The sequence below is a fragment of the Aethina tumida genome, chromosome 8 (assembly GCF_024364675.1).
Source record: "Aethina tumida isolate Nest 87 chromosome 8, icAetTumi1.1, whole genome shotgun sequence".
Taxonomy (NCBI): domain Eukaryota; kingdom Metazoa; phylum Arthropoda; class Insecta; order Coleoptera; family Nitidulidae; genus Aethina; species Aethina tumida.
In genome coordinates this window covers 3,111,445-3,139,208 of record NC_065442.1, presented here as the reverse complement: position 1 = coordinate 3,139,208, position 27,764 = coordinate 3,111,445, and positions in this window count along the sequence as shown.

Sequence of the window (27,764 nt, the reverse complement as noted above, 5' to 3'; positions counted from 1 at the left end):
ATCTAAAGAACCTAAAGAATCTATAGAATCTAAAGAATCTAAAGGATATAAAGAATCTAAAGAATCTAAGGAATCTAAAGAATCTAAAGAATCTAAAGAATCTAAAGAATCTAAAGAATCTAAAGAATCTAAATTATCTAAAGAATCTAAAAATCTAAAGAATCTAAAGAATCTAAAGAATCTAGTGAATCTAAAGAATATAAAGGATCTAAAGAATATAAGGAATCTAAAGAATCTAAAGAATCTAAAGAATCTAAAGAATCTAAAGAATCTAAAGAATCCAAAGAATCTAAAGAATCTAAAGAATCTAAAGAATCTAAAGAATCTAAAGAATCTAAAGTTTCTAAAGAATCTAAAGAATCTAAAGAATCTAATGATTCTAAAGAATCTAAAGAATCTAAAGTATCTAAAAAATCTAAAGAATCTAAAGAATCTAAAATTTCTAAAGAATCTAAAAAATCCAAATTATCTAAAAGATCTAAAGAATCTAAAGAATCTAAAGAATCTAAAGAATCTAAAGAATCTAAAGAATCTAAAAAATCTAAAGAAACCAAAGAATCTAAAGAATCTAAAGAATATAAAGAATCTAAAGAATCTAAAGAATCTAAAGAATCTAAAGAATCTAAAGAATCTAAAGAATCTAAAGAATCTAAAAGATCCAAATTATCTAAAAGATCTAAAGAATCTAAAGAATCTAAAGAATCTAAAGAATCTAAAGAATCTAAAGAATCTAAAGAATCAAAAGAATCTAAAGAATCTAAAGAATCTAAAGAATCTAAAGAATCTAAAGAATCTAAAGAATCTAAAGAATCTAAAGAATCCAAAGAATCTAAAGAATCTAAAGAATCTAAAGAATCTAAAAAATCTAAAGAATCTAAAGAATCTAAAAGATCTAAAGAATCTAAATAATCTGAAGAATCTAAAGAATCTAAAGAATCTAAAGAATCTAAAGAATCTAAAGAATCTAAAGAATCTAAAGAATCTAAAGAATCTAAAGAACCTAAAGAATCTAAAGAATCTAAAGAATCTAAAGAATCTAAAGAATCTAAAAAATCTAAAAAATCTAAAGAATCTAAAGAATCTAAAGAATATAAAGAATCTAAAGAATCTAAAGAATCCAAAGAATCTAAAGAATCTAAAGAATCTAAAGAATCTAAAAAATCTAAAGAATCTAAAGAATCTAAAAGATCTAAAGAATCTAAATAATCTGAAGAATCTAAAGAATCTAAAGAATCTAAAGTATCTAAAGAATCTAAAGAATCTAAAGAATCTAAAGAATCTAAAGAATCCAAAGAATCTAAAGAATCTAAAAATCTAAAAAATCTAAAGAATCTAAAGAATCTAAAAGATCTAAAGAATCTAAATAATCTGAAGAATCTAAAGAATCTAAAGAATCTAAAGTATCTAAAGAATCTAAAGAATCTAAAAAATCTAATGATTCTAAAGAATCTAAAGAATCTAAAGAATCCAAAGAATCTAAAGGATCTAAAGAATCTAAAGAATCTAAAGAATTTAAAGTATATAAAGGATCTAAAGAATCTAATGAATCTAAAAAATCTAAAGAATCTAAAGAATCTAAAGAATCTAAAGAATCTAAAGAATCTAAAGAATCTAAAGAATCTAAAGAATCTAAAGAATCTAAAGAATCTAAAGAATCTAAAGAATCTAAAGAATCTGAAGAATCTAAAGAATTTAAAAAATCTAAAGAATCTAAAGAATCTAAAGAATCTAATGAATCTAAAGAATATAAAGGATCTAAAGAATCTAAAGAATCTAAAGAATCTAAAGAATCTGAAGAATCTAAAGAATTTAAAAAATCTAAAGAATCTAAAGAATCTAAAGAATCTAGTGAATCTAAAGAATATAAAGTATCTAAAGAATATAAGGAATCTAAAGAATCTAAAGAATCTAAAGAATCTAAAGAATCTAAAGAATCTAAAGAATCTAAAAAATCCAAAGAATCTAAAGAATCTAAAGAATCTAAAGAATCTAAAGTATCTAAAGGATCTAAAGAATCTAAAAAATCTAATGATTCTAATGAATCTAAAGAATCTAAAGAATCTAAAGAATCTAAAGAATCTAAAGAATCTAAAGAATCTAAAGAATCTAAAGAATCTAAAGAATCTAAAGAATCTGAAGAATCTAAAGAATTTAAAAAATCTAAAGAATCTAAAGAATCTAAAGAATCTAATGAATCTAAAGAATATAAAGGATCTAAAGAATATAAGGAATCTAAAGAATCTAAAGAATCTAAAGAATCTAAAGAATCTAAAGAATATAAAGAATCTAAAGAATCTAAAGAATCTAAAGAATTTAAAGAATCTAAAGAATCTAAAGAATCTAAAGAATCTAAAGGATCTAAAGAATCTAAAGAATCTAAAGAATTTAAAGTATATAAAGGATCTAAAGAATCTAAAGAATCTAAAAAATCTAAAGAATCAAAAGAATCTAAAGAATCTAAAGAATCTAAAAAATCTAAAGAACCTAAAGAATCTATAGAATCTAAAGAATCTAAAGGATATAAAGAATCTAAAGAATCTAAGGAATCTAAAGAATCTAAAGAATCTAAAGAATCTAAAGAATCTAAAGAATCTAAAGAATCTAAATTATCTAAAGAATCTAAAAATCTAAAGAATCTAAAGAATCTAAAGAATCTAGTGAATCTAAAGAATATAAAGGATCTAAAGAATATAAGGAATCTAAAGAATCTAAAGAATCTAAAGAATCTAAAGAATCTAAAGAATCTAAAGAATCCAAAGAATCTAAAGAATCTAAAGAATCTAAAGAATCTAAAGAATCTAAAGAATCTAAAGTTTCTAAAGAATCTAAAGAATCTAAAGAATCTAATGATTCTAAAGAATCTAAAGAATCTAAAGTATCTAAAAAATCTAAAGAATCTAAAGAATCTAAAATTTCTAAAGAATCTAAAAAATCCAAATTATCTGAAAGATCTAAAGAATCTAAAGAATCTAAAGAATCTAAAGAATCTAAAAAATCTAAAGAAACTAAAGAATCTAAAGAATCTAAAGAATATAAAGAATCTAAAGAATCTAAAGAATCTAAAGAATCTAAAGAATCTAAAGAATCTAAAGAATCTAAAAGATCCAAATTATCTAAAAGATCTAAAGAATCTAAAGAATCTAAAGAATCTAAAGAATCTAAAGAATCTAAAGAATCAAAAGAATCTAAAGAATCTAAAGAATCTAAAGAATCTAAAGAATCTAAAGAATCTAAAGAATCTAAAGAATCCAAAGAATCTAAAGAATCTAAAGAATCTAAAGAATCTAAAAAATCTAAAGAATCTAAAGAATCTAAAAGATCTAAAGAATCTAAATAATCTGAAGAATCTAAAGAATCTAAAGAATCTAAAGAATCTAAAGAATCTAAAGAATCTAAAGAATCTAATGAATCTAAAGAATCTAAAGAACCTAAAGAATCTAAAGAATCTAAAGAATCTAAAGAATCTAAAGAATCTAAAAAATCTAAAGAATCTAAAGAATCTAAAGAATCTAAAGAATATAAAGAATCTAAAGAATCTAAAGAATCTAAAGAATCTAAAGAATCTAAAGAATCTAAAGAATCTAAAGAATCTAAAGAATCTAAAGAATCTAAAGAATCTAAAGAATCTAAAGAATCCAAAGAATCTAAAGAATCTAAAGAATCTAAAAAATCTAAAGAATCAAAAGAATCTAATGAATCTAAAGAATCTAAAGAATCTAAAGAATCTAAAGAATCTAAAGAATCTAAAGAATCTAAAGAATCTAAAGAATCTAAAGAATCTAAAGAATCTAAAGAATCTAAAGAATCTAAAGAATCTAAAGAATCTAAAGAATCTAAAGAATCTAAAGAATCTAAAGAATCTAAAGAATCCAAAGAATCTAAAGAATCTAAAGAATCTAAAGAATCTAAAAAATCTAAAGAATCTAAAGAATCTAAAAGATCTAAAGAATCTAAATAATCTGAAGAATCTAAAGAATCTAAAGAATCTAAAGAATCTAAAGAATCTAAATTATCTAAAGAATCTAAAAATCTAAAGAATCTAAAGAATCTAAAGAATCTAGTGAATCTAAAGAATATAAAGGATCTAAAGAATCTAAAGAATCCAAAGATTCTAAAGAATCTAAAGAATCTAAAGAATCTAAAGTATCTAAAGAATCTAAAGAATCTAAAAAATCTAATGATTCTAAAGAATCTAATGAATCTAAAGAATCTAAAGTTTCTAAAAAATCTAAAGAATCTAAAGAATCTAAAAATTCTAAAGAATCTAAAAAATCCAAATTATCTAAAAGATCTAAAGAATCTAAAGAATCTAAAGAATCTAAAAAATCTAATGAATCTAAAGAATCTAAAGAACCTAAAGAATCTATAGAATCTAAAGAATCTAAAGGATATAAAGAATCTAAAGAATCTAAGGAATCTAAAGAATCTAAGGAATCTAAAGAATCTAAAGGATATAAAGAATCTAAAGAATCTAAGGAATCTAAAGAATCTAAAGAATCTAAAGAATCTAAATTATCTAAAGAATCTAAAAATCTAAAGAATCTAAAGAATCTAAAGAATCTAGTGAATCTAAAGAATATAAAGGATCTAAAGAATATAAGGAATCTAAAGAATCTAAAGAATCTAAAGAATCTAAAGAATCTAAAGAATCTAAAGAATCCAAAGAATCTAAAGAATCTAAAGAATCTAAAGAATCTAAAGTATCTAAAGAATCTAAAGAATCTAAAAAATCTAATGATTCTAAAGAATCTAAAGAATCTAAAGAATCCAAAGAATCTAAAGGATCTAAAGAATCTAAAGAATCTAAAGAATTTAAGGTATATAAAGGATCTAAAGAATCTAAAGAATCTAAAAAATCTAAAGAATCTAAAGAATCTAAAGAATCTAAAGAATCTAAGGAATCTAAAGAATCTAAAGAATCTAAAGAACCTAAAGAATCTATAGAATCTAAAGAATCTAAAGGATATAAAGAATCTAAAGAATCTAAGGAATCTAAAGAATCTAAAGAATCTAAAGAATCTAAATTATCTAAAGAATCTAAAAATCTAAAGAATCTAAAGAATCTAAAGAATCTAGTGAATCTAAAGAATATAAAGGATCTAAAGAATATAAGGAATCTAAAGAATCTAAAGAATCTAAAGAATCTAAAGAATCTAAAAAATCTAAAGAATCTAAAGAATCCAAAGAATCTAAAGAATCTAAAGAATCTAAAGAATCTAAAGAATCTAAAGAATCTAAAGAATCTAAATTATCTAAAGAATCTAAAAATCTAAAGAATCTAAAGAATCTAAAGAATCTAGTGAATCTAAAGAATATAAAGGATCTAAAGAATATAAGGAATCTAAAGAATCTAAAGAATCTAAAGAATCTAAAGAATCTAAAGAATCTAAAGAATCTAAAAAATCTAAAGAATCTAAAGAATCTAAAGAATCTAAAGAATATAAAGAATCTAAAGAATCTAAAGAATCTAAAGAATCTAAAGAATCTAAAGAATCTAAAGAATCTAAAGAATCTAAAGAATCTAAAGAATCTAAAGAATCTAAAGAATCTAAAGAATCTAAAGAATCTAAAGAATCTAAAGAATCCAAAGAATCTAAAGAATCTAAAGAATCTAAAAAATCTAAAGAATCAAAAGAATCTAATGAATCTAAAGAATCTAAAGAATCTAAAGAATCTAAAGAATCTAAAGAATCTAAAGAATCTAAAGAATCTAAAGAATCTAAAGAATCTAAAGAATCTAAAGAATCTAAAGAATCTAAAGAATCTAAAGAATCTAAAGAATCTAAAGAATCTAAAGAATCTAAAGAATCTAAAGAATCTAAAGAATCCAAAGAATCTAAAGAATCTAAAGAATCTAAAGAATCTAAAAAATCTAAAGAATCTAAAGAATCTAAAAGATCTAAAGAATCTAAATAATCTGAAGAATCTAAAGAATCTAAAGAATCTAAAGAATCTAAAGAATCTAAATTATCTAAAGAATCTAAAAATCTAAAGAATCTAAAGAATCTAAAGAATCTAGTGAATCTAAAGAATATAAAGGATCTAAAGAATCTAAAGAATCCAAAGATTCTAAAGAATCTAAAGAATCTAAAGAATCTAAAGTATCTAAAGAATCTAAAGAATCTAAAAAATCTAATGATTCTAAAGAATCTAATGAATCTAAAGAATCTAAAGTTTCTAAAAAATCTAAAGAATCTAAAGAATCTAAAAATTCTAAAGAATCTAAAAAATCCAAATTATCTAAAAGATCTAAAGAATCTAAAGAATCTAAAGAATCTAAAAAATCTAATGAATCTAAAGAATCTAAAGAATCTAAAGAACCTAAAGAATCTATAGAATCTAAACAATCTAAAGGATATAAAGAATCTAAAGAATCTAAGGAATCTAAAGAATCTAAGGAATCTAAAGAATCTAAAGGATATAAAGAATCTAAAGAATCTAAGGAATCTAAAGAATCTAAAGAATCTAAAGAATCTAAATTATCTAAAGAATCTAAAAATCTAAAGAATCTAAAGAATCTAAAGAATCTAGTGAATCTAAAGAATATAAAGGATCTAAAGAATATAAGGAATCTAAAGAATCTAAAGAATCTAAAGAATCTAAAGAATCTAAAGAATCTAAAGAATCCAAAGAATCTAAAGAATCTAAAGAATCTAAAGAATCTAAAGTATCTAAAGAATCTAAAGAATCTAAAAAATCTAATGATTCTAAAGAATCTAAAGAATCTAAAGAGTCCAAAGAATTTAAAGGATCTAAAGAATCTAAAGAATCTAAAGAATTTAAAGTATATAAAGGATCTAAAGAATCTAAAGAATCTAAAAAATCTAAAGAATCTAAAGAATCTAAAGAATCTAAAGAATCTAAAGAATCTAAAGAATCTAAAGAATCTAAAGAACCTAAAGAATCTATAGAATCTAAAGAATCTAAAGGATATAAAGAATCTAAAGAATCTAAGGAATCTAAAGAATCCAAAGAATCTAAAGAATCTAAAGAATCTAAAGAATCTAAAGAATCTAAAGAATCTAAAAAATCTAAAGAATCTAAAGAATCTAAAGAATCTAAAGAATCTAAAGAATCTAAAGAATCTAAAGAATCTAAAGAACCTAAAGAATCTATAGAATCTAAAGAATCTAAAGGATATAAAGAATCTAAAGAATCTAAGGAATCTAAAGAATCTAAAGAATCTAAAGAATCTAAATTATCTAAAGAATCTAAAAATCTAAAGTATCTAAAGAATCTAAAGAATCTAGTGAATCTAAAGAATATAAAGGATCTAAAGAATATAAGGAATCTAAAGAATCTAAAGAATCTAAAGAATCTAAAGAATCTAAAGAATCTAAAGAATCTAAAGAATCCAAAGAATCTAAAGAATCTAAAGAATCTAAAAAATCTAATGAATCTAAAGAATCTAAAGAATCTAAAGAACCTAAAGAATCTATAGAATCTAAAGAATCTAAAGGATATAAAGAATCTAAAGAATCTAAGGAATCTAAAGAATCTAAGGAATCTAAAGAATCTAAAGGATATAAAGAATCTAAAGAATCTAAGGAATCTAAAGAATCTAAAGAATCTAAAGAATCTAAATTATCTAAAGAATCTAAAAATCTAAAGAATCTAAAGAATCTAAAGAATCTAGTGAATCTAAAGAATATAAAGGATCTAAAGAATATAAGGAATCTAAAGAATCTAAAGAATCTAAAGAATCTAAAGAATCTAAAGAATCTAAAGAATCCAAAGAATCTAAAGAATCTAAAGAATCTAAAGAATCTAAAGTATCTAAAGAATCTAAAGAATCTAAAAAATCTAATGATTCTAAAGAATCTAAAGAATCTAAAGAATCTAAATTATCTAAAGAATCTAAAAATCTAAAGAATCTAAAGAATCTAAAGAATCTAGTGAATCTAAAGAATATAAAGGATCTAAAGAATATAAGGTATCTAAAGAATCTAAAGAATCTAAAGAATCTAAAAAATCTAATGATTCTAAAGAATCTAAAGAATCTAAAGAATCTAAAGTTTCTAAAAAATCTAAAGAATCTAAAGAATCTAAAAATTCTAAAGAATCTAAAAAATCCAAATTATCTAAAAGATCTAAAGAATCTAAAGAATCTAAAGAATCTAAAGAATCTAAAAAATCTAATGAATCTAAAGAATCTAAAGAATCTAAAGAATATAAAGAATCTAAAGAATCTGAAAAATCTAAAGAATCTAAAGAATCTAAAGAATCCAAAGAATCTAAAAAATCTAAAGAATCTAAAGAATCTAAAAGATCTAAAGAATCTAAAAAATCTGAAGAATCCAAAGAATCTAAAGAATCTAAAGAATCTAAAGAATCTAAAGAATCTAAAGAATATAAAGAATCTAAAGAATCTAAAAAATTCAAAGAATCTAAAGAATCTAAAGAATCTAAAGAATCTAAAGAATATAAAGAACCTAAAGAATATAAAGAATATAAAGAATCTAATGAATCTAAAGAATCTAAAGAATCTAAAGAATCTAAAGAATCTAAAGAATCTAAAGAATCTAAAGAATCTAAAGAATCTAAAGAATCTAAAGAATCTAAAGAATCTAAAGAATCTAAAGAATCTAAAGAATCTAAAGAATCTAAAGAATCTAAAGAATCTAAAGAATCTAAAGAATCTAAAGAATCTAAAGTATCTAAAAAATCTAAAAAATCTAAAGAATCTAAAGAATCTAAAGAATCTAAAGAATCTAAAGAATCTAAAGAATCTAAAGAATCTAAAGAATCTAAAGAATCTAAAGTATCTAAAGAATCTAAATAATCTAAAGAATCTAAAGAATCAAAAGAATCTAATGAATCCAAAGAATCTAATGAATCTAAAGAATCTATAGTATCTAAAGATTCTAAAGATTCTAAAGGATCTAAAGAATCTAAAGAATCTAAAAATTCTAAAATATTTAAAAATTCTAAAGAACCTAAAGAATCCAAAGAATCCAAAGAATCTAAAGAATCTAAAGAATCTAAAGAATCTAAAGAATATAAAGAATCTAAAGAATCTAAAGAATCTAAAGAATCTAAAGAATCTAAAGAATCTAAAGAATCTAAAGAATCTAAAGAATCTAAAGAATCTAAAGAATCTAAAGAATCTAAAGAATCTAAAGAATTTAAAGAATCTAAAGAATCTAAAGAATCTAAAGAATCTAAAGAATCTAAAGAATCTAAAGAATCTAAAGTATCTAAAGAATCTAAAAAATCTAAAGAATCTAAAGTATCTAAAGAATCTAAAGAAACTAAAGAATCTAAAAATTCTAAAGAACCTAAAGAATCCAAAGAATCTAAAGGATCTAAAGAATCTAAAGAATCTAAAGAATCTAAAGAATCTAAAGAATCTTAAGAATCTAAAGAATCTAAAGAATCTAAAGAATCTAAAGAATCTAAGGAATCTAAAGAATCTAAAGAATCCAAAGAATCTAAAGAATCTAAAGAATCTAAAGAATCTAAAGTATCTAAAGAATCTAAAGAATCTAAAGAATCTAAAGAATCTAAAGGATCTAAAGAATCTAAAGAATCTAAAGAATCTAAAGAATCTAAAGAATCTAAAGAATCTAAAGAATCTAAAGAATCTAAAAAATCTAAAGAATCTAAAGAATCTAAAGTATCTAAAGAATCTAAAGAATCTAAAGAATCAAAAAATCTAATGAATCTAAAGAATCTAAAGAATCTAAAGAATCTAAAGAATCTAAAGAATCTAAAGAATCTAAAGAATCTAAAGGATCTAAAGAATCTAAAGAATCTAAAGAATCTAAAGAATCTAAGGAATCTAAAGAATCTAAAGAATCCAAAGAATCTAAAGAATCTAAAGAATCTAAAGAATCTAAAGAATCTAAAGTATCTAAAGAATCTAAAGAATCTAAAGAATCTAAAGAATCTAAAGAATCTAAAGAATCTAAAGAATCTAAAGAATCTAAAGAATCTAAAGAATCTAAAGAATCTAAAGAATCCAAAGAATCTAAAGAATCTAAAGAATCTAAAGAATCTAAAGAATCTAAAGAATCTAAAGAATCTAAAGAATCTAAAGAATCTAAAGGATCTAAAGAATCTAAAGAATCTAAAGAATCTAAAGAATCTAAAGAATCTAAAGAATCTAAAGAATCAAAAGAATCTAATGAATCTAAAGAATCTAAAGAATCTAAAGAATCTAAAGAATCTAAAGAATCTAAAGAATCTAAAGAATCCAAAGAATCCAAAGAATCTAAAGAATCTAAAGAATCTAAAGAATCTAAAAAATCTAAAGAATCTAAAGAATCTAAAAGATCTAAAGAATCTAAAAAATCTGAAGAATCTAAAGAATCTAAAGAATCTAAAGAATCTAAAGAATCTAAAGAATCTAAAGAATCTAAAGAATCTAAAGAATCTAAAGAATCTAAAGAATCTAAAGAATCTAAAGAATCTAAAGAATCTAAAGAATCTAAAGAATCTAAAGAATCTAAAGAATCTAAAGAATCTAAAGGATCTAAAGAATCTAAAGAATCTAAAGAATCTAAAGAATCTAAAGAATCTAAAGAATCTAAAGAATCTAAAGAATCTAAAGAATCTAAAGTATCTAAAGAATCTAAAGTATCTAAAGAATCTAAAGAATATAAAGAATCTAAAGAATCTGAAGAATCTAAAGAATCTAAAGAATCTAAAGAATCTAAAGAATCTAAAGAATATAAAGAATCTAAAGAATCTAAAGAATCTAAAGAATTTAAAGAATCTAAAGAATCTAAAGAGTCTAAAGAATCTAAAGGATCTAAAGAATCTAAAGAATCTAAAGAGTTTAAAGTATATAAAGGATCTAAAGAATCTAAAGAATCTAAAAAATCTAAAGAATCAAAAGAATCTAAAGAATCTAAAGAATCTAAAAAATCTAAAGAACCTAAAGAATCTATAGAATCTAAAGAATCTAAAGGATATAAAGAATCTAAAGAATCTAAGGAATCTAAAGAATCTAAAGAATCTAAAGAATCTAAAGAATCTAAAGAATCTAAAGAATCTAAAGAATCTGAAGAATCTAAAGAATTTAAAAAATCTAAAGAATCTAAAGAATCTAAAGAATCTAATGAATCTAAAGAATATAAAGTATCTAAAGAATATAAGGAATCTAAAGAATCTAAAGAATCTAAAGAATCTAAAGAATATAAAGAATCTAAAGAATCTAAAGAATCTAAAGAATTTAAAGAATCTAAAGAATCTAAAGAGTCTAAAGAATCTAAAGGATCTAAAGAATCTAAAGAATCTAAAGAGTTTAAAGTATATAAAGGATCTAAAGAATCTAAAGAATCTAAAAAATCTAAAGAATCAAAAGAATCTAAAGAATCTAAAGAATCTAAAAAATCTAAAGAACCTAAAGAATCTATAGAATCTAAAGAATCTAAAGGATATAAAGAATCTAAAGAATCTAAGGAATCTAAAGAATCTAAAGAATCTAAAGAATCTAAAGAATCTAAAGAATCTAAAGAATCTAAATTATCTAAAGAATCTAAAAATCTAAAGAATCTAAAGTATCTAAAGAATCTAGTGAATCTAAAGAATATAAAGGATCTAAAGAATATAAGGAATCTAAAGAATCTAAAGAATCTAAAGAATCTAAAGAATCTAAAGAATCTAAAGAATCCAAAGAATCTAAAGAATCTAAAGAATCTAAAGAATCTAAAGAATCTAAAGAATCTAAAGTTTCTAAAGAATCTAAAGAATCTAAAGAATCTAATGATTCTAAAGAATCTAAAGAATCTAAAGTATCTAAAAAATCTAAAGAATCTAAAGAATCTAAAATTTCTAAAGAATCTAAAAAATCCAAATTATCTAAAAGATCTAAAGAATCTAAAGAATCTAAAGAATCTAAAGAATCTAAAAAATCTAAAGAATCTAAAGAATCTAAAGAATCTAAAGAATCTAAAGAATATAAAGAATCTAAAGAATCTAAAGAATCTAAAGAATCTAAAGAATCTAAAGAATCTAAAGAATCTAAAGAATCTAAAGAATCTAAAGAATCTAAAGAATCTAAAGAATCTAAAGAATCTAAAGAATCTAAAAGATCCAAATTATCTAAAAGATCTAAAGAATCTAAAGAATCTAAAGAATCTAAAGAATCAAAAGAATCTAATGAATCTAAAGAATCTAAAGAATCTAAAGAATCTAAAGAATCTAAAGAATCTAAAGAATCTAAAGAATCCAAAGAATCTAAAGAATCTAAAGAATCTAAAGAATCTAAAAAATCTAAAGAATCTAAAGAATCTAAAGAATCTAAAGAATATAAAGAATCTAAAGAATCTAAAGAATCTAAAGAATCTAAAGAATCTAAAGAACCCAAAGAATCTAAAGAATGTAAAGAATCTATAAAATCTAAAGAATCAAAAGAATCTAATGAATCTAAAGAATCTAAAGAATCTAAAGAATCTAAAGAATATAAAGAATCTAAAGAATCTAAAGAATCTAAAGAATCTAAAGAATCTAAAGAATCTAAAGAATCTAAAGAATCTAATGAATCTAAAGAATCTAAAGAATCTAAAGAATCTAAAGAATCTAAAGAATCTAAAGAATCTAAAGAATCTAAAGAATCTAAAGAATCTAAAGGATCTAAAGAATCCAAAGAATCTAAAGAATCTAAAGAATCTAAAGAATCTAAAAAATCTAAAGAATTTAAAGAATCTAAAAGATCTAAAGAATCTAAATAATCTGAAGAATCTAAAGAATCTAAAGAATCTAAAGAATCTAAAGAATCTAAAGAATCTAAAGAACCTAAAGAATCTAAAGAATCTAAAGAATCTAAAGGATCTAAAGAATCTAAAAAAATCTAAAGAATCTAAAGAATCTAAAGAATCTAAAGAATCTAAAGAATCTAAAGAATCTAAAGAATCTAAAGAATTTAAAGAATCTAAAGAATCTAAAGAATCTAAAGAATCTAAAGAATCTAAAGAATCTAAAGAATCTAAAGATTCTAAAAGATCCAAATTATCTAAAAGATCTAAAGAATCTAAAGAATCTAAAGAATCTAAAGAATCTAAAGAATCTAAAGAATCAAAAGAATCTAATGAATCTAAAGAATCTAAAGAATCTAAAGAATCTAAAGAATCTAAAGAATCTAAAGAATCTAAAGAATCTAAAGAATCTAAAGAATCTAAAGAATCTAAAGAATCTAAAGAATCTAAAGAATCCAAAGAATCTAAAGAATCTAAAGAATCTAAAAAATCTAAAGAATCTAAAGAATCTAAAAGATCTAAAGAATCTAAAAACTCTGAAGAATCTAAAGAATCTAAAGAATCTAAAGAATCTAAAGAATCTAAAGAATCTGAAGAATCTAAAGAATCTAAAGAATCTAAAGAATCTAAAGAATCTAAAGAATCTAAAGAACCTAAAGAATCTAAAGAATCTAAAGAATCTAAAGAATCTAAAAAATCTAAAGAATCTAAAGAATCTAAAGAATCTAAAGAATCTAAAGAATATAAAGAATCTAAAGAATCTAAAGAATCTAAAGAATCTAAAGAATCTAAAGAATCTAAAGAATCTAAAGAATCTAAAGAATCCAAAGAATCTAAAGAATCTAAAGAATCTAAAAAATCCAAAGAATCTAAAGAATCTAAAGAATCTAAAGAATCCAAAGAATCTAAAGAATCTAAAGAATCTAAAGGATCTAAAGAATCTAAAGAATCTAAAGAATCTAAAGAATCTGAAGAATCTAAAGAATTTAAAAAATCTAAAGAATCTAAAGAATCTAATGAATCTAAAGAATATAAAGGATCTAAAGAATATAAGGAATCTAAAGAATCTAAAGAATCTAAAGAATCTAAAGAATCTAAAGAATATAAAGAATCTAAAGAATCTAAAGAATCTAAAGAATTTAAAGAATCTAAAGAATCTAAAGAATCCAAAGAATCTAAAGGATCTAAAGAATCTAAAGAATCTAAAGAATTTAAAGTATATAAAGGATCTAAAGAATCTAAAGAATCTAAAAAATCTAAAGAATCTAAAGAATCTAAAGAATCTAAAGAATCTAAAGAATCTAAAGAACCTAAAGAATCTATAGAATCTAAAGAATCTAAAGGATATAAAGAATCTAAAGAATCTAAGGAATCTAAAGAATCTAAAGAATCTAAAGAATCTAAATTATCTAAAGAATCTAAAAATCTAAAGAATCTAAAGAATCTAAAGGATCTAGTGAATCTAAAGAATATAAAGGATCTAAAGAATATAAGGAATCTAAAGAATCTAAAGAATCTAAAGAATCTAAAGAATCTAAAGAATCTAAAGAATCTAAAGAATCTAAAGAATCCAAAGAATCTAAAGAATCTAAAGAATCTAAAGAATCTAAAGTATCTAAAGAATCTAAAGAATCTAAAAAATCTAATGATTCTAAAGAATCTAAAGAATCTAAAGAATCTAAAGTTTCTAAAAAATCTAAAGAATCTAAAGAATCTAAAAATTCTAAAGAATCTAAAAAATCCAAATTATCCAAAAGATCTAAAGAATCTAAAGAATCTAAAGAATCTAAAGAACCTAAAGAATCTAAAGAATCTAAAGAATCTAAAGGATCTAAAGAATCTAAAAAAATCTAAAGAATCTAAAGAATCTAAAGAATCTAAAGAATCTAAAGAATCTAAAGAATCTAAAGAATCTAAAGAATCTAAAGAATCTAAAGAATCTAAAGAATCTAAAGAATCTAAAGAATCTAAAGAATCTAAAGAATCTAAAGAATCTAAAGAATCTAAAGAATCTAAAGAATCTAAAGAATCTAAAGAATCTAAAGATTCTAAAAGATCCAAATTATCTAAAAGATCTAAAGAATCTAAAGAATCTAAAGAATCTAAAGAATCTAAAGAATCTAAAGAATCTAAAGAATCTAAAGAATCAAAAGAATCTAATGAATCTAAAGAATCTAAAGAATCTAAAGAATCTAAAGAATCTAAAGAATCTAAAGAATCTAAAGAATCTAAAGAATCTAAAGAATCTAAAGAATCTAAAGAATCCAAAGAATCTAAAGAATCTAAAGAATCTAAAAAATCTAAAGAATCTAAAGAATCTAAAAGATCTAAAGAATCTAAAAACTCTGAAGAATCTAAAGAATCTAAAGAATCTAAAGAATCTAAAGAATCTAAAGAATCTGAAGAATCTAAAGAATCTAAAGAATCTAAAGAATCTAAAGAATCTAAAGAATCTAAAGAACCTAAAGAATCTAAAGAATCTAAAGAATCTAAAGAATCTAAAAAATCTAAAGAATCTAAAGAATCTAAAGAATCTAAAGAATCTAAAGAATATAAAGAATCTAAAGAATCTAAAGAATCTAAAGAATCTAAAGAATCTAAAGAATCTAAAGAATCTAAAGAATCTAAAGAATCTAAAAAATCCAAAGAATCTAAAGAATCTAAAGAATCTAAAAAATCCAAAGAATCTAAAGAATCTAAAGAATCTAAAGAATCCAAAGAATCTAAAGAATCTAAAGAATCTAAAGGATCTAAAGAATCTAAAGAATCTAAAGAATCTAAAGAATCTGAAGAATCTAAAGAATTTAAAAAATCTAAAGAATCTAAAGAATCTAATGAATCTAAAGAATATAAAGGATCTAAAGAATATAAGGAATCTAAAGAATCTAAAGAATCTAAAGAATCTAAAGAATCTAAAGAATCTAAAGAATATAAAGAATCTAAAGAATCTAAAGAATCTAAAGAATTTAAAGAATCTAAAGAATCTAAAGAATCCAAAGAATCTAAAGGATCTAAAGAATCTAAAGAATCTAAAGAATTTAAAGTATATAAAGGATCTAAAGAATCTAAAGAATCTAAAAAATCTAAAGAATCTAAAGAATCTAAAGAATCTAAAGAATCTAAAGAATCTAAAGAATCTAAAGAATCTAAAGAACCTAAAAAATCTATAGAATCTAAAGAATCTAAAGGATATAAAGAATCTAAAGAATCTAAGGAATCTAAAGAATCTAAAGAATCTAAAGAATCTAAATTATCTAAAGAATCTAAAAATCTAAAGAATCTAAAGAATCTAAAGAATCTAGTGAATCTAAAGAATATAAAGGATCTAAAGAATATAAGGAATCTAAAGAATCTAAAGAATCTAAAGAATCTAAAGAATCTAAAGAATCTAAAGAATCTAAAGAATCTAAAGAATCCAAAGAATCTAAAGAATCTAAAGAATCTAAAGAATCTAAAGTATCTAAAGAATCTAAAGAATCTAAAAAATCTAATGATTCTAAAGAATCTAAAGAATCTAAAGAATCTAAAGTTTCTAAAAAATCTAAAGAATCTAAAGAATCTAAAAATTCTAAAGAATCTAAAAAATCCAAATTATCTAAAAGATCTAAAGAATCTAAAGAATCTAAAGAATCTAAAGAATCTAAAAAATCTAATGAATCTAAAGAATCTAAAGAATCTAAAGAATATAAAGAATCTAAAGAATCTGAAGAATCTAAAGAATCTAAAGAATCTAAAGAATCTAAAGAATCTAAGGAATCTAAAGAATCTAAAGAATCCAAAGAATCTAAAGAATCTAAAGAATCTAAAGAATCTAAAGAATCTAAAGTATCTAAAGAATCTAAAGAATCTAAAGAATCTAAAGAATCTAAAGAATCTAAAGAATCTAAAGAATCTAAACAATCTAAAGAATTTAAAGAATCTAAAGAATCTAAAGAATCTAAAGAATCTAAAGAATCTAAAGAATCTAAAGAATCTAAAGTATCTAAAGAATCTAAAGAATCTAAAGAATCTAAAGAATCTAAAGAATCTAAAGAATCTAAAGAATCTAAAGAATCTAAAGAATCTAAAGAATCTAAAGAATCTAAAGAATCTAAAGAATCTAAAGAATCTAAAGAATCTAAAGAATCTAAAGAATCTAAAGAATCTAAAGAATCTAAAGAATCTAAAGTATCTAAAGAATCTAAAAAATCTAAAGAATCTAAAGAATCTAAAGTATCTAAAGAATCTAAAGAAACTAAAGAATCTAAAAATTCTAAAGAACCTAAAGAATCTAAAGAATCTAAAGAATCTAAAGAATCTAAAAAATCTAAAGAATCTAAAGAATCTAAAGAATCTAAAGAATCTAAAGAATCTAAAGAATCTAAAGAATCTAAGGAATCTAAAGAATCTAAAGAATCCAAAGAATCTAAAGAATCTAAAGAATCTAAAGAATCTAAAGAATCTAAAGTATCTAAAGAATCTAAAGAATCTAAAGAATCTAAAGAATCTAAAGAATCTAAAGAATCTAAAGAATCTAAAGAATCTAAAGAATCTAAAGAATCTAAGGAATCCAAAGAATCTAAAGAATCTAAAGAATCTAAAAAATCTAAAGAATCTAAAGAATCTAAAGAATCTAAAGAATCCAAAGAATCTAAAGAATCTAAAGAATCTAAAGAATCTAAAGAATCTAAAGAATCTAAAGAATCTAAAGAATCTAAAGAATCTAAAGGATCTAAAGAATCTAAAGAATCTAAAGAATCTAAAGAATCTAAAGAATCTAAAGAATCTAAAGAATCAAAAGAATCTAATGAATCTAAAGAATCTAAAGAATCTAAAGAATCTAAAGAATCTAAGGAATCTAAAGAATCTAAAGAATCCAAAGAATCTAAAGAATCTAAAGAATCTAAAGAATCTAAAGTATCTAAAGAATCTAAAGAATCTAAAGAATCTAAAGAATCTAAAGGATCTAAAGAATCTAAAGAATCTAAAGAATCTAAAGAATCTAAAGAATCTAAAGAATCTAAAGAATCTAAAGAATCTAAAAAATCTAAAGAATCTAAAGAATCTAAAGTATCTAAAGAATCTAAAGAATCTAAAGAATCAAAAAATCTAATGAATCTAAAGAATCTAAAGAATCTAAAGAATCTAAAGAATCTAAAGAATCTAAAGAATCTAAAGAATCTAAAGGATCTAAAGAATCTAAAGAATCTAAAGAATCTAAAGAATCTAAGGAATCTAAAGAATCTAAAGAATCCAAAGAATCTAAAGAATCTAAAGAATCTAAAGAATCTAAAGAATCTAAAGTATCTAAAGAATCTAAAGAATCTAAAGAATCTAAAGAATCTAAAGAATCTAAAGAATCTAAAGAATCTAAAGAATCTAAAGAATCTAAAGAATCTAAAGAATCCAAAGAATCTAAAGAATCTAAAGAATCTAAAGAATCTAAAGAATCTAAAGAATCTAAAGAATCTAAAGAATCTAAAGAATCTAAAGGATCTAAAGAATCTAAAGAATCTAAAGAATCTAAAGAATCTAAAGAATCTAAAGAATCTAAAGAATCAAAAGAATCTAATGAATCTAAAGAATCTAAAGAATCTAAAGAATCTAAAGAATCTAAAGAATCTAAAGAATCTAAAGAATCCAAAGAATCCAAAGAATCTAAAGAATCTAAAGAATCTAAAGAATCTAAAAAATCTAAAGAATCTAAAGAATCTAAAAGATCTAAAGAATCTAAAAAATCTGAAGAATCTAAAGAATCTAAAGAATCTAAAGAATCTAAAGAATCTAAAGAATCTAAAGAATCTAAAGAATATAAAGAATCTAAAGAATCTAAAGAATCTAAAGAATTTAAAGAATCTAAAGAATCTAAAGAGTCTAAAGAATCTAAAGGATCTAAAGAATCTAAAGAATCTAAAGAGTTTAAAGTATATAAAGGATCTAAAGAATCTAAAGAATCTAAAAAATCTAAAGAATCAAAAGAATCTAAAGAATCTAAAGAATCTAAAAAATCTAAAGAACCTAAAGAATCTATAGAATCTAAAGAATCTAAAGGATATAAAGAATCTAAAGAATCTAAGGAATCTAAAGAATCTAAAGAATCTAAAGAATCTAAAGAATCTAAAGAATCTAAAGAATCTGAAGAATCTAAAGAATTTAAAAAATCTAAAGAATCTAAAGAATCTAAAGAATCTAATGAATCTAAAGAATATAAAGTATCTAAAGAATATAAGGAATCTAAAGAATCTAAAGAATCTAAAGAATCTAAAGAATATAAAGAATCTAAAGAATCTAAAGAATCTAAAGAATTTAAAGAATCTAAAGAATCTAAAGAGTCTAAAGAATCTAAAGGATCTAAAGAATCTAAAGAATCTAAAGAGTTTAAAGTATATAAAGGATCTAAAGAATCTAAAGAATCTAAAAAATCTAAAGAATCAAAAGAATCTAAAGAATCTAAAGAATCTAAAAAATCTAAAGAACCTAAAGAATCTATAGAATCTAAAGAATCTAAAGGATATAAAGAATCTAAAGAATCTAAGGAATCTAAAGAATCTAAAGAATCTAAAGAATCTAAAGAATCTAAAGAATCTAAAGAATCTAAATTATCTAAAGAATCTAAAAATCTAAAGAATCTAAAGTATCTAAAGAATCTAGTGAATCTAAAGAATATAAAGGATCTAAAGAATATAAGGAATCTAAAGAATCTAAAGAATCTAAAGAATCTAAAGAATCTAAAGAATCTAAAGAATCCAAAGAATCTAAAGAATCTAAAGAATCTAAAGAATCTAAAGAATCTAAAGAATCTAAAGTTTCTAAAGAATCTAAAGAATCTAATGATTCTAAAGAATCTAAAGAATCTAAAGTATCTAAAAAATCTAAAGAATCTAAAGAATCTAAAATTTCTAAAGAATCTAAAAAATCCAAATTATCTAAAAGATCTAAAGAATCTAAAGAATCTAAAGAATCTAAAGAATCTAAAAAATCTAAAGAATCTAAAGAATCTAAAGAATCTAAAGAATCTAAAGAATATAAAGAATCTAAAGAATCTAAAGAATCTAAAGAATCTAAAGAATCTAAAGAATCTAAAGAATCTAAAGAATCTAAAGAATCTAAAGAATCTAAAGAATCTAAAGAATCTAAAGAATCTAAAGAATCTAAAGAATCTAAAAGATCCAAATTATCTAAAAGATCTAAAGAATCTAAAGAATCTAAAGAATCTAAAGAATCAAAAGAATCTAATGAATCTAAAGAATCTAAAGAATCTAAAGAATCTAAAGAATCTAAAGAATCTAAAGAATCTAAAGAATCCAAAGAATCTAAAGAATCTAAAGAATCTAAAGAATCTAAAAAATCTAAAGAATCTAAAGAATCTAAAGAATCTAAAGAATATAAAGAATCTAAAGAATCTAAAGAATCTAAAGAATCTAAAGAATCTAAAGAACCCAAAGAATCTAAAGAATGTAAAGAATCTATAAAATCTAAAGAATCAAAAGAATCTAATGAATCTAAAGAATCTAAAGAATCTAAAGAATCTAAAGAATATAAAGAATCTAAAGAATCTAAAGAATCTAAAGAATCTAAAGAATCTAAAGAATCTAAAGAATCTAATGAATCTAAAGAATCTAAAGAATTTAAAGAATCTAAAGAATCTAAAGAATCTAAAGAATCTAAAGAATCTAAAGAATCTAAAGAATCTAAAGAATCCAAAGAATCTAAAGAATCTAAAGAATCTAAAGAATCTAAAAAATCTAAAGAATTTAAAGAATCTAAAAGATCTAAAGAATCTAAATAATCTGAAGAATCTAAAGAATCTAAAGAATCTAAAGAATCTAAAGAATCTAAAGAATCTAAAGAACCTAAAGAATCTAAAGAATCTAAAGAATCTAAAGGATCTAAAGAATCTAAAAAAATCTAAAGAATCTAAAGAATCTAAAGAATCTAAAGAATCTAAAGAATCTAAAGAATCTAAAGAATCTAAAGAATTTAAAGAATCTAAAGAATCTAAAGAATCTAAAGAATCTAAAGAATCTAAAGAATCTAAAGAATCTAAAGATTCTAAAAGATCCAAATTATCTAAAAGATCTAAAGAATCTAAAGAATCTAAAGAATCTAAAGAATCTAAAGAATCTAAAGAATCTAAAGAATCTAAAGAATCAAAAGAATCTAATGAATCTAAAGAATCTAAAGAATCTAAAGAATCTAAAGAATCTAAAGAATCTAAAGAATCTAAAGAATCTAAAGAATCTAAAGAATCTAAAGAATCTAAAGAATCTAAAGAATCTAAAGAATCCAAAGAATCTAAAGAATCTAAAGAATCTAAAAAATCTAAAGAATCTAAAGAATCTAAAAGATCTAAAGAATCTAAAAACTCTGAAGAATCTAAAGAATCTAAAGAATCTAAAGAATCTAAAGAATCTAAAGAATCTGAAGAATCTAAAGAATCTAAAGAATCTAAAGAATCTAAAGAATCTAAAGAATCTAAAAACCTAAAGAATCTAAAGAATCTAAAGAATCTAAAGAATCTAAAAAATCTAAAGAATCTAAAGAATCTAAAGAATCTAAAGAATCTAAAGAATATAAAGAATCTAAAGAATCTAAAGAATCTAAAGAATCTAAAGAATCTAAAGAATCTAAAGAATCTAAAGAATCTAAAGAATCCAAAGAATCTAAAGAATCTAAAGAATCTAAAAAATCCAAAGAATCTAAAGAATCTAAAGAATCTAAAGAATCCAAAGAATCTAAAGAATCTAAAGAATCTAAAGGATCTAAAGAATCTAAAGAATCTAAAGAATCTAAAGAATCTGAAGAATCTAAAGAATTTAAAAAATCTAAAGAATCTAAAGAATCTAATGAATCTAAAGAATATAAAGGATCTAAAGAATATAAGGAATCTAAAGAATCTAAAGAATCTAAAGAATCTAAAGAATCTAAAGAATATAAAGAATCTAAAGAATCTAAAGAATCTAAAGAATTTAAAGAATCTAAAGAATCTAAAGAATCCAAAGAATCTAAAGGATCTAAAGAATCTAAAGAATCTAAAGAATTTAAAGTATATAAAGGATCTAAAGAATCTAAAGAATCTAAAAAATCTAAAGAATCTAAAGAATCTAAAGAATCTAAAGAATCTAAAGAATCTAAAGAACCTAAAGAATCTATAGAATCTAAAGAATCTAAAGGATATAAAGAATCTAAAGAATCTAAGGAATCTAAAGAATCTAAAGAATCTAAAGAATCTAAATTATCTAAAGAATCTAAAAATCTAAAGAATCTAAAGAATCTAAAGGATCTAGTGAATCTAAAGAATATAAAGGATCTAAAGAATATAAGGAATCTAAAGAATCTAAAGAATCTAAAGAATCTAAAGAATCTAAAGAATCTAAAGAATCTAAAGAATCTAAAGAATCTAAAGAATCCAAAGAATCTAAAGAATCTAAAGAATCTAAAGAATCTAAAGTATCTAAAGAATCTAAAAAATCTAATGATTCTAAAGAATCTAAAGAATCTAAAGAATCTAAAGTTTCTAAAAAATCTAAAGAATCTAAAGAATCTAAAAATTCTAAAGAATCTAAAAAATCCAAATTATCCAAAAGATCTAAAGAATCTAAAGAATCTAAAGAATCTAAAGAACCTAAAGAATCTAAAGAATCTAAAGAATCTAAAGGATCTAAAGAATCTAAAAAAATCTAAAGAATCTAAAGAATCTAAAGAATCTAAAGAATCTAAAGAATCTAAAGAATCTAAAGAATCTAAAGAATCTAAAGAATCTAAAGAATCTAAAGAATCTAAAGAATCTAAAGAATCTAAAGAATCTAAAGAATCTAAAGAATCTAAAGAATCTAAAGAATCTAAAGAATCTAAAGAATCTAAAGAATCTAAAGATTCTAAAAGATCCAAATTATCTAAAAGATCTAAAGAATCTAAAGAATCTAAAGAATCTAAAGAATCTAAAGAATCTAAAGAATCTAAAGAATCTAAAGAATCAAAAGAATCTAATGAATCTAAAGAATCTAAAGAATCTAAAGAATCTAAAGAATCTAAAGAATCTAAAGAATCTAAAGAATCTAAAGAATCTAAAGAATCTAAAGAATCCAAAGAATCTAAAGAATCTAAAGAATCTAAAAAATCTAAAGAATCTAAAGAATCTAAAAGATCTAAAGAATCTAAAAACTCTGAAGAATCTAAAGAATCTAAAGAATCTAAAGAATCTAAAGAATCTAAAGAATCTGAAGAATCTAAAGAATCTAAAGAATCTAAAGAATCTAAAGAATCTAAAGAATCTAAAGAACCTAAAGAATCTAAAGAATCTAAAGAATCTAAAGAATCTAAAAAATCTAAAGAATCTAAAGAATCTAAAGAATCTAAAGAATCTAAAGAATATAAAGAATCTAAAGAATCTAAAGAATCTAAAGAATCTAAAGAATCTAAAGAATCTAAAGAATCTAAAGAATCTAAAAAATCCAAAGAATCTAAAGAATCTAAAGAATCTAAAAAATCCAAAGAATCTAAAGAATCTAAAGAATCTAAAGAATCCAAAGAATCTAAAGAATCTAAAGAATCTAAAGAATCTAAAGAATCTAAAGAATCTAAAGAATCTAAAGAATCTAAAGAATCCAAAGAATCTAAAGAATCTAAAGAATCTAAAGAATCTAAAGTATCTAAAGAATCTAAAGAATCTAAAAAATCTAATGATTCTAAAGAATCTAAAGAATCTAAAGAATCTAAAGTTTCTAAAAAATCTAAAGAATCTAAAGAATCTAAAAATTCTAAAGAATCTAAAAAATCCAAATTATCTAAAAGATCTAAAGAATCTAAAGAATCTAAAGAATCTAAAGAATCTAAAAAATCTAATGAATCTAAAGAATCTAAAGAATCTAAAGAATATAAAGAATCTAAAGAATCTGAAGAATCTAAAGAATCTAAAGAATCTAAAGAATCTAAAGAATCTAAGGAATCTAAAGAATCTAAAGAATCCAAAGAATCTAAAGAATCTAAAGAATCTAAAGAATCTAAAGAATCTAAAGTATCTAAAGAATCTAAAGAATCTAAAGAATCTAAAGAATCTAAAGAATCTAAAGAATCTAAAGAATCTAAACAATCTAAAGAATTTAAAGAATCTAAAGAATCTAAAGAATCTAAAGAATCTAAAGAATCTAAAGAATCTAAAGAATCTAAAATATCTAAAGAATCTAAAGAATCTAAAGAATCTAAAGAATCTAAAGAATCTAAAGAATCTAAAGAATCTAAAGAATCTAAAGAATCTAAAGAATCTAAAGAATCTAAAGAATCTAAAGAATCTAAAGAATCTAAAGAATCTAAAGAATCTAAAGAATCTAAAGAATCTAAAGAATCTAAAGTATCTAAAGAATCTAAAAAATCTAAAGAATCTAAAGAATCTAAAGTATCTAAAGAATCTAAAGAAACTAAAGAATCTAAAAATTCTAAAGAACCTAAAGAATCTAAAGAATCTAAAGAATCTAAAGAATCTAAAAAATCTAAAGAATCTAAAGAATCTAAAGAATCTAAAGAATCTAAAGAATCTAAAGAATCTAAAGAATCTAAGGAATCTAAAGAATCTAAAGAATCCAAAGAATCTAAAGAATCTAAAGAATCTAAAGAATCTAAAGAATCTAAAGTATCTAAAGAATCTAAAGAATCTAAAGAATCTAAAGAATCTAAAGAATCTAAAGAATCTAAAGAATCTAAAGAATCTAAAGAATCTAAGGAATCCAAAGAATCTAAAGAATCTAAAGAATCTAAAGAATCTAAAGAATCTAAAGAATCTAAAGAATCTAAAGGATCTAAAGAATCTAAAGAATCTAAAGAATCTAAAGAATCTAAAGAATCTAAAGAATCTAAAGAATCTAAAGAATCTAAAGAATCTAAAGAATCTAAAGAATCTAAAAAATCTAAAGAATCTAAAGAATCTAAAGTATCTAAAGAATCTAAAGAATCTAAAGAATCAAAAGAATCTAATGAATCTAAAGAATCTAAAGAATCTAAAGAATCTAAAGAATCTAAAGAATCTAAAGAATCTAAAGGATCTAAAGAATCTAAAGAATCTAAAGAATCTAAAGAATCTAAAGAATCTAAAGAATCTAAAGAATCTAAATAATCTAAAGAATCTAAAAGATCCAAATTATCTAAAAGATCTAAAGAATCTAAAGAATCTAAAGAATCTAAAGAATCTAAAGAATCTAAAGAATCTAAAGAATCTAAAGAATCTAAAGAATCTAAAGAATCTAAAGAATCAAAAGAATCTAATGAATCTAAAGAATCTAAAGAATCTAAAGAATCTAAAGAATCTAAAGAATCTAAAGAATCTAAAGAATCTAAAGAATCTAAAGAATCTAAAGAATCTAAAGAATCTAAAGAATCCAAAGAATCCAAAGAATCTAAAGAATCTAAAGAATCTAAAGAATCTAAAAAATCTAAAGAATCTAAAGAATCTAAAAGATCTAAAGAATCTAAAAAATCTGAAGAATCTAAAGAATCTAAAGAATCTAAAGAATCTAAAGAATCTAAAGAATCTAAAGAATCTAAAGAATCTAAAGAATCTAAAGAATCTAAAGAATCTAAAGAATCTAAAGAATCTAAAGAATCTAAAGAATCTAAAGAATCTAAAGAATCTAAAGAATCTAAAGAATCTAAAGGATCTAAAGAATCTAAAGAATCTAAAGAATCTAAAGAATCTAAAGAATCTAAAGAATCTAAAGAATCTAAAGAATCTAAAGAATCTAAAGTATCTAAAGAATCTAAAGTATCTAAAGAATCTAAAGAATATAAAGAATCTAAAGAATCTGAAGAATCTAAAGAATCTAAAGAATCTAAAGAATCTAAAGAATCTAAAGAATCTAAAGAATCTAAAGAATCTAAAGAATCTAAAGAATCTGAAGAATCTAAAGAATTTAAAAAATCTAAAGAATCTAAAGAATCTAAAGAATGTAATGAATCTAAAGAATATAAAGGATCTAAAGAATATAAGGAATCTAAAGAATCTAAAGAATCTAAAGAATCTAAAGAATCTAAAGAATTTAAAGAATCTAAAGAATCTAAAAAATCTAAAGTATCTAAAGAATCTAAAGAAACTAAAGAATCTAAAAATTCTAAAGAACCTAAAGAATCCAAAGAATCTAAAGGATCTAAAGAATCTAAAGAATCTAAAGAATCTAAAGAATCTAAAGAATCTAAAGAATCTAAGGAATCTAAAGAATCTAAAGAATCCAAAGAATCTAAAGAATCTAAAGAATCTAAAGAATCTAAAGTATCTAAAGAATCTAAAGAATCTAAAGAATCTAAAGAATCTAAAGAATCTAAAGAATCTAAAGAATCTAAAGAATCTAAAGAATCTAAAGAATCTAAAGAATCTAAAGAATCCAAAGAATCTAAAGAATCTAAAGAATCTAAAGAATCTAAAGAATCTAAAGAATCTAAAGAATCTAAAGAATCTAAAGGATCTAAAGAATCTAAAGAATCTAAAGAATCTAAAGAATCTAAAGAATCTAAAGAATCTAAAGAATCTAAAGAATCTAAAAAATCTAAAGAATCTAAAGAATCTAAAGTATCTAAAGAATCTAAAGAATCTAAAGAATCAAAAGAATCTAATGAATCTAAAGAATCTAAAGAATCTAAAGAATCTAAAGAATCTAAAGAATCTAAAGAATCTAAAGGATCTAAAGAATCTAAAGAATCTTGAGAATCTAAAGAATCTAAAGAATCTAAAGAATCTAAAGAATCTAAAGAATCTAAATAATCTAAAGAATCTAAAAGATCCAAATTATCTAATAGATCTAAAGAATCTAAAGAATCTAAAGAATCTAAAGAATCTAAAGAATCTAAAGAATCTAAAGAATCTAAAGAATCTAAAGAATCTAAAGAATCAAAAGAATCTAATGAATCTAAAGAATCTAAAGAATCTAAAGAATCTAAAGAATCTAAAGAATCTAAAGAATCCAAAGAATCCAAAGAATCTAAAGAATCTAAAAAATCTAAAGAATCTAAAGAATCTAAAAGATCTAAAGAATCTAAAAAATCTGAAGAATCTAAAGAATCTAAAGAATCTAAAGAATCTAAAGAATCTAAAGAATCTAAAGAATCTAAAGAATCTAAAGAATCTAAAGAATCTAAAGAATCTAAAGAATCTAAAGAATCTAAAGAATCTAAATAATCTAAAGAATCTAAAGAATCTAAAGGATCTAAAGAATCTAAAGAATCTAAAGAATCTAAAGAATCTAAAGAATCTAAAGAATCTAAAGAATCTAAAGAATCTAAAGAATCTAAAGAATCTAAAGTATCTAAAGAATCTAAAGTATCTAAAGAATCTAAAGAATATAAAGAATCTAAAGAATCTGAAGAATCTAAAGAATCTAAAGAATCTAAAGAATTTAAAGAATCTAAAGAATCTAAAGAATCTAAAGAATCTAAAGAATCTGAAGAATCTAAAGAATTTAAAAAATCTAAAGAATCTAAAGAATCTAAAGAATCTAATGAATCTAAAGAATATAAAGGATCTAAAGAATATAAGGAATCTAAAGAATCTAAAGAATCTAAAGAATCTAAAGAATATAAAGAATCTAAAGAATCTAAAGAATCTAAAGAATTTAAAGAATCTAAAGAATCTAAAGAATCTAAAGAATCTAAAGGATCTAAAGAATCTAAAGAATCTAAAGAATTTAAAGTATATAAAGGATCTAAAGAATCTAAAGAATCTAAAAAATCTAAAGAATCAAAAGAATCTAAAGAATCTAAAGAATCTAAAAAATCTAAAGAACCTAAAGAATCTATAGAATCTAAAGAATCTAAAGGATATAAAGGATCTAAAGAATCTAAGGAATCTAAAGAATCTAAAGAATCTAAAGAATCTAAAGAATCTAAAGAATCTAAATTATCTAAAGAATCTAAAAATCTAAAGAATCTAAAGAATCTAAAGAATCTAGTGAATCTAAAGAATATAAAGGATCTAAAGAATATAAGGAATCTAAAGAATCTAAAGAATCTAAAGAATCTAAAGAATCTAAAGAATCTAAAGAATCTAAAGAATCCAAAGAATCTAAAGAATCTAAAGAATCTAAAGAATCTAAAGAATCTAAA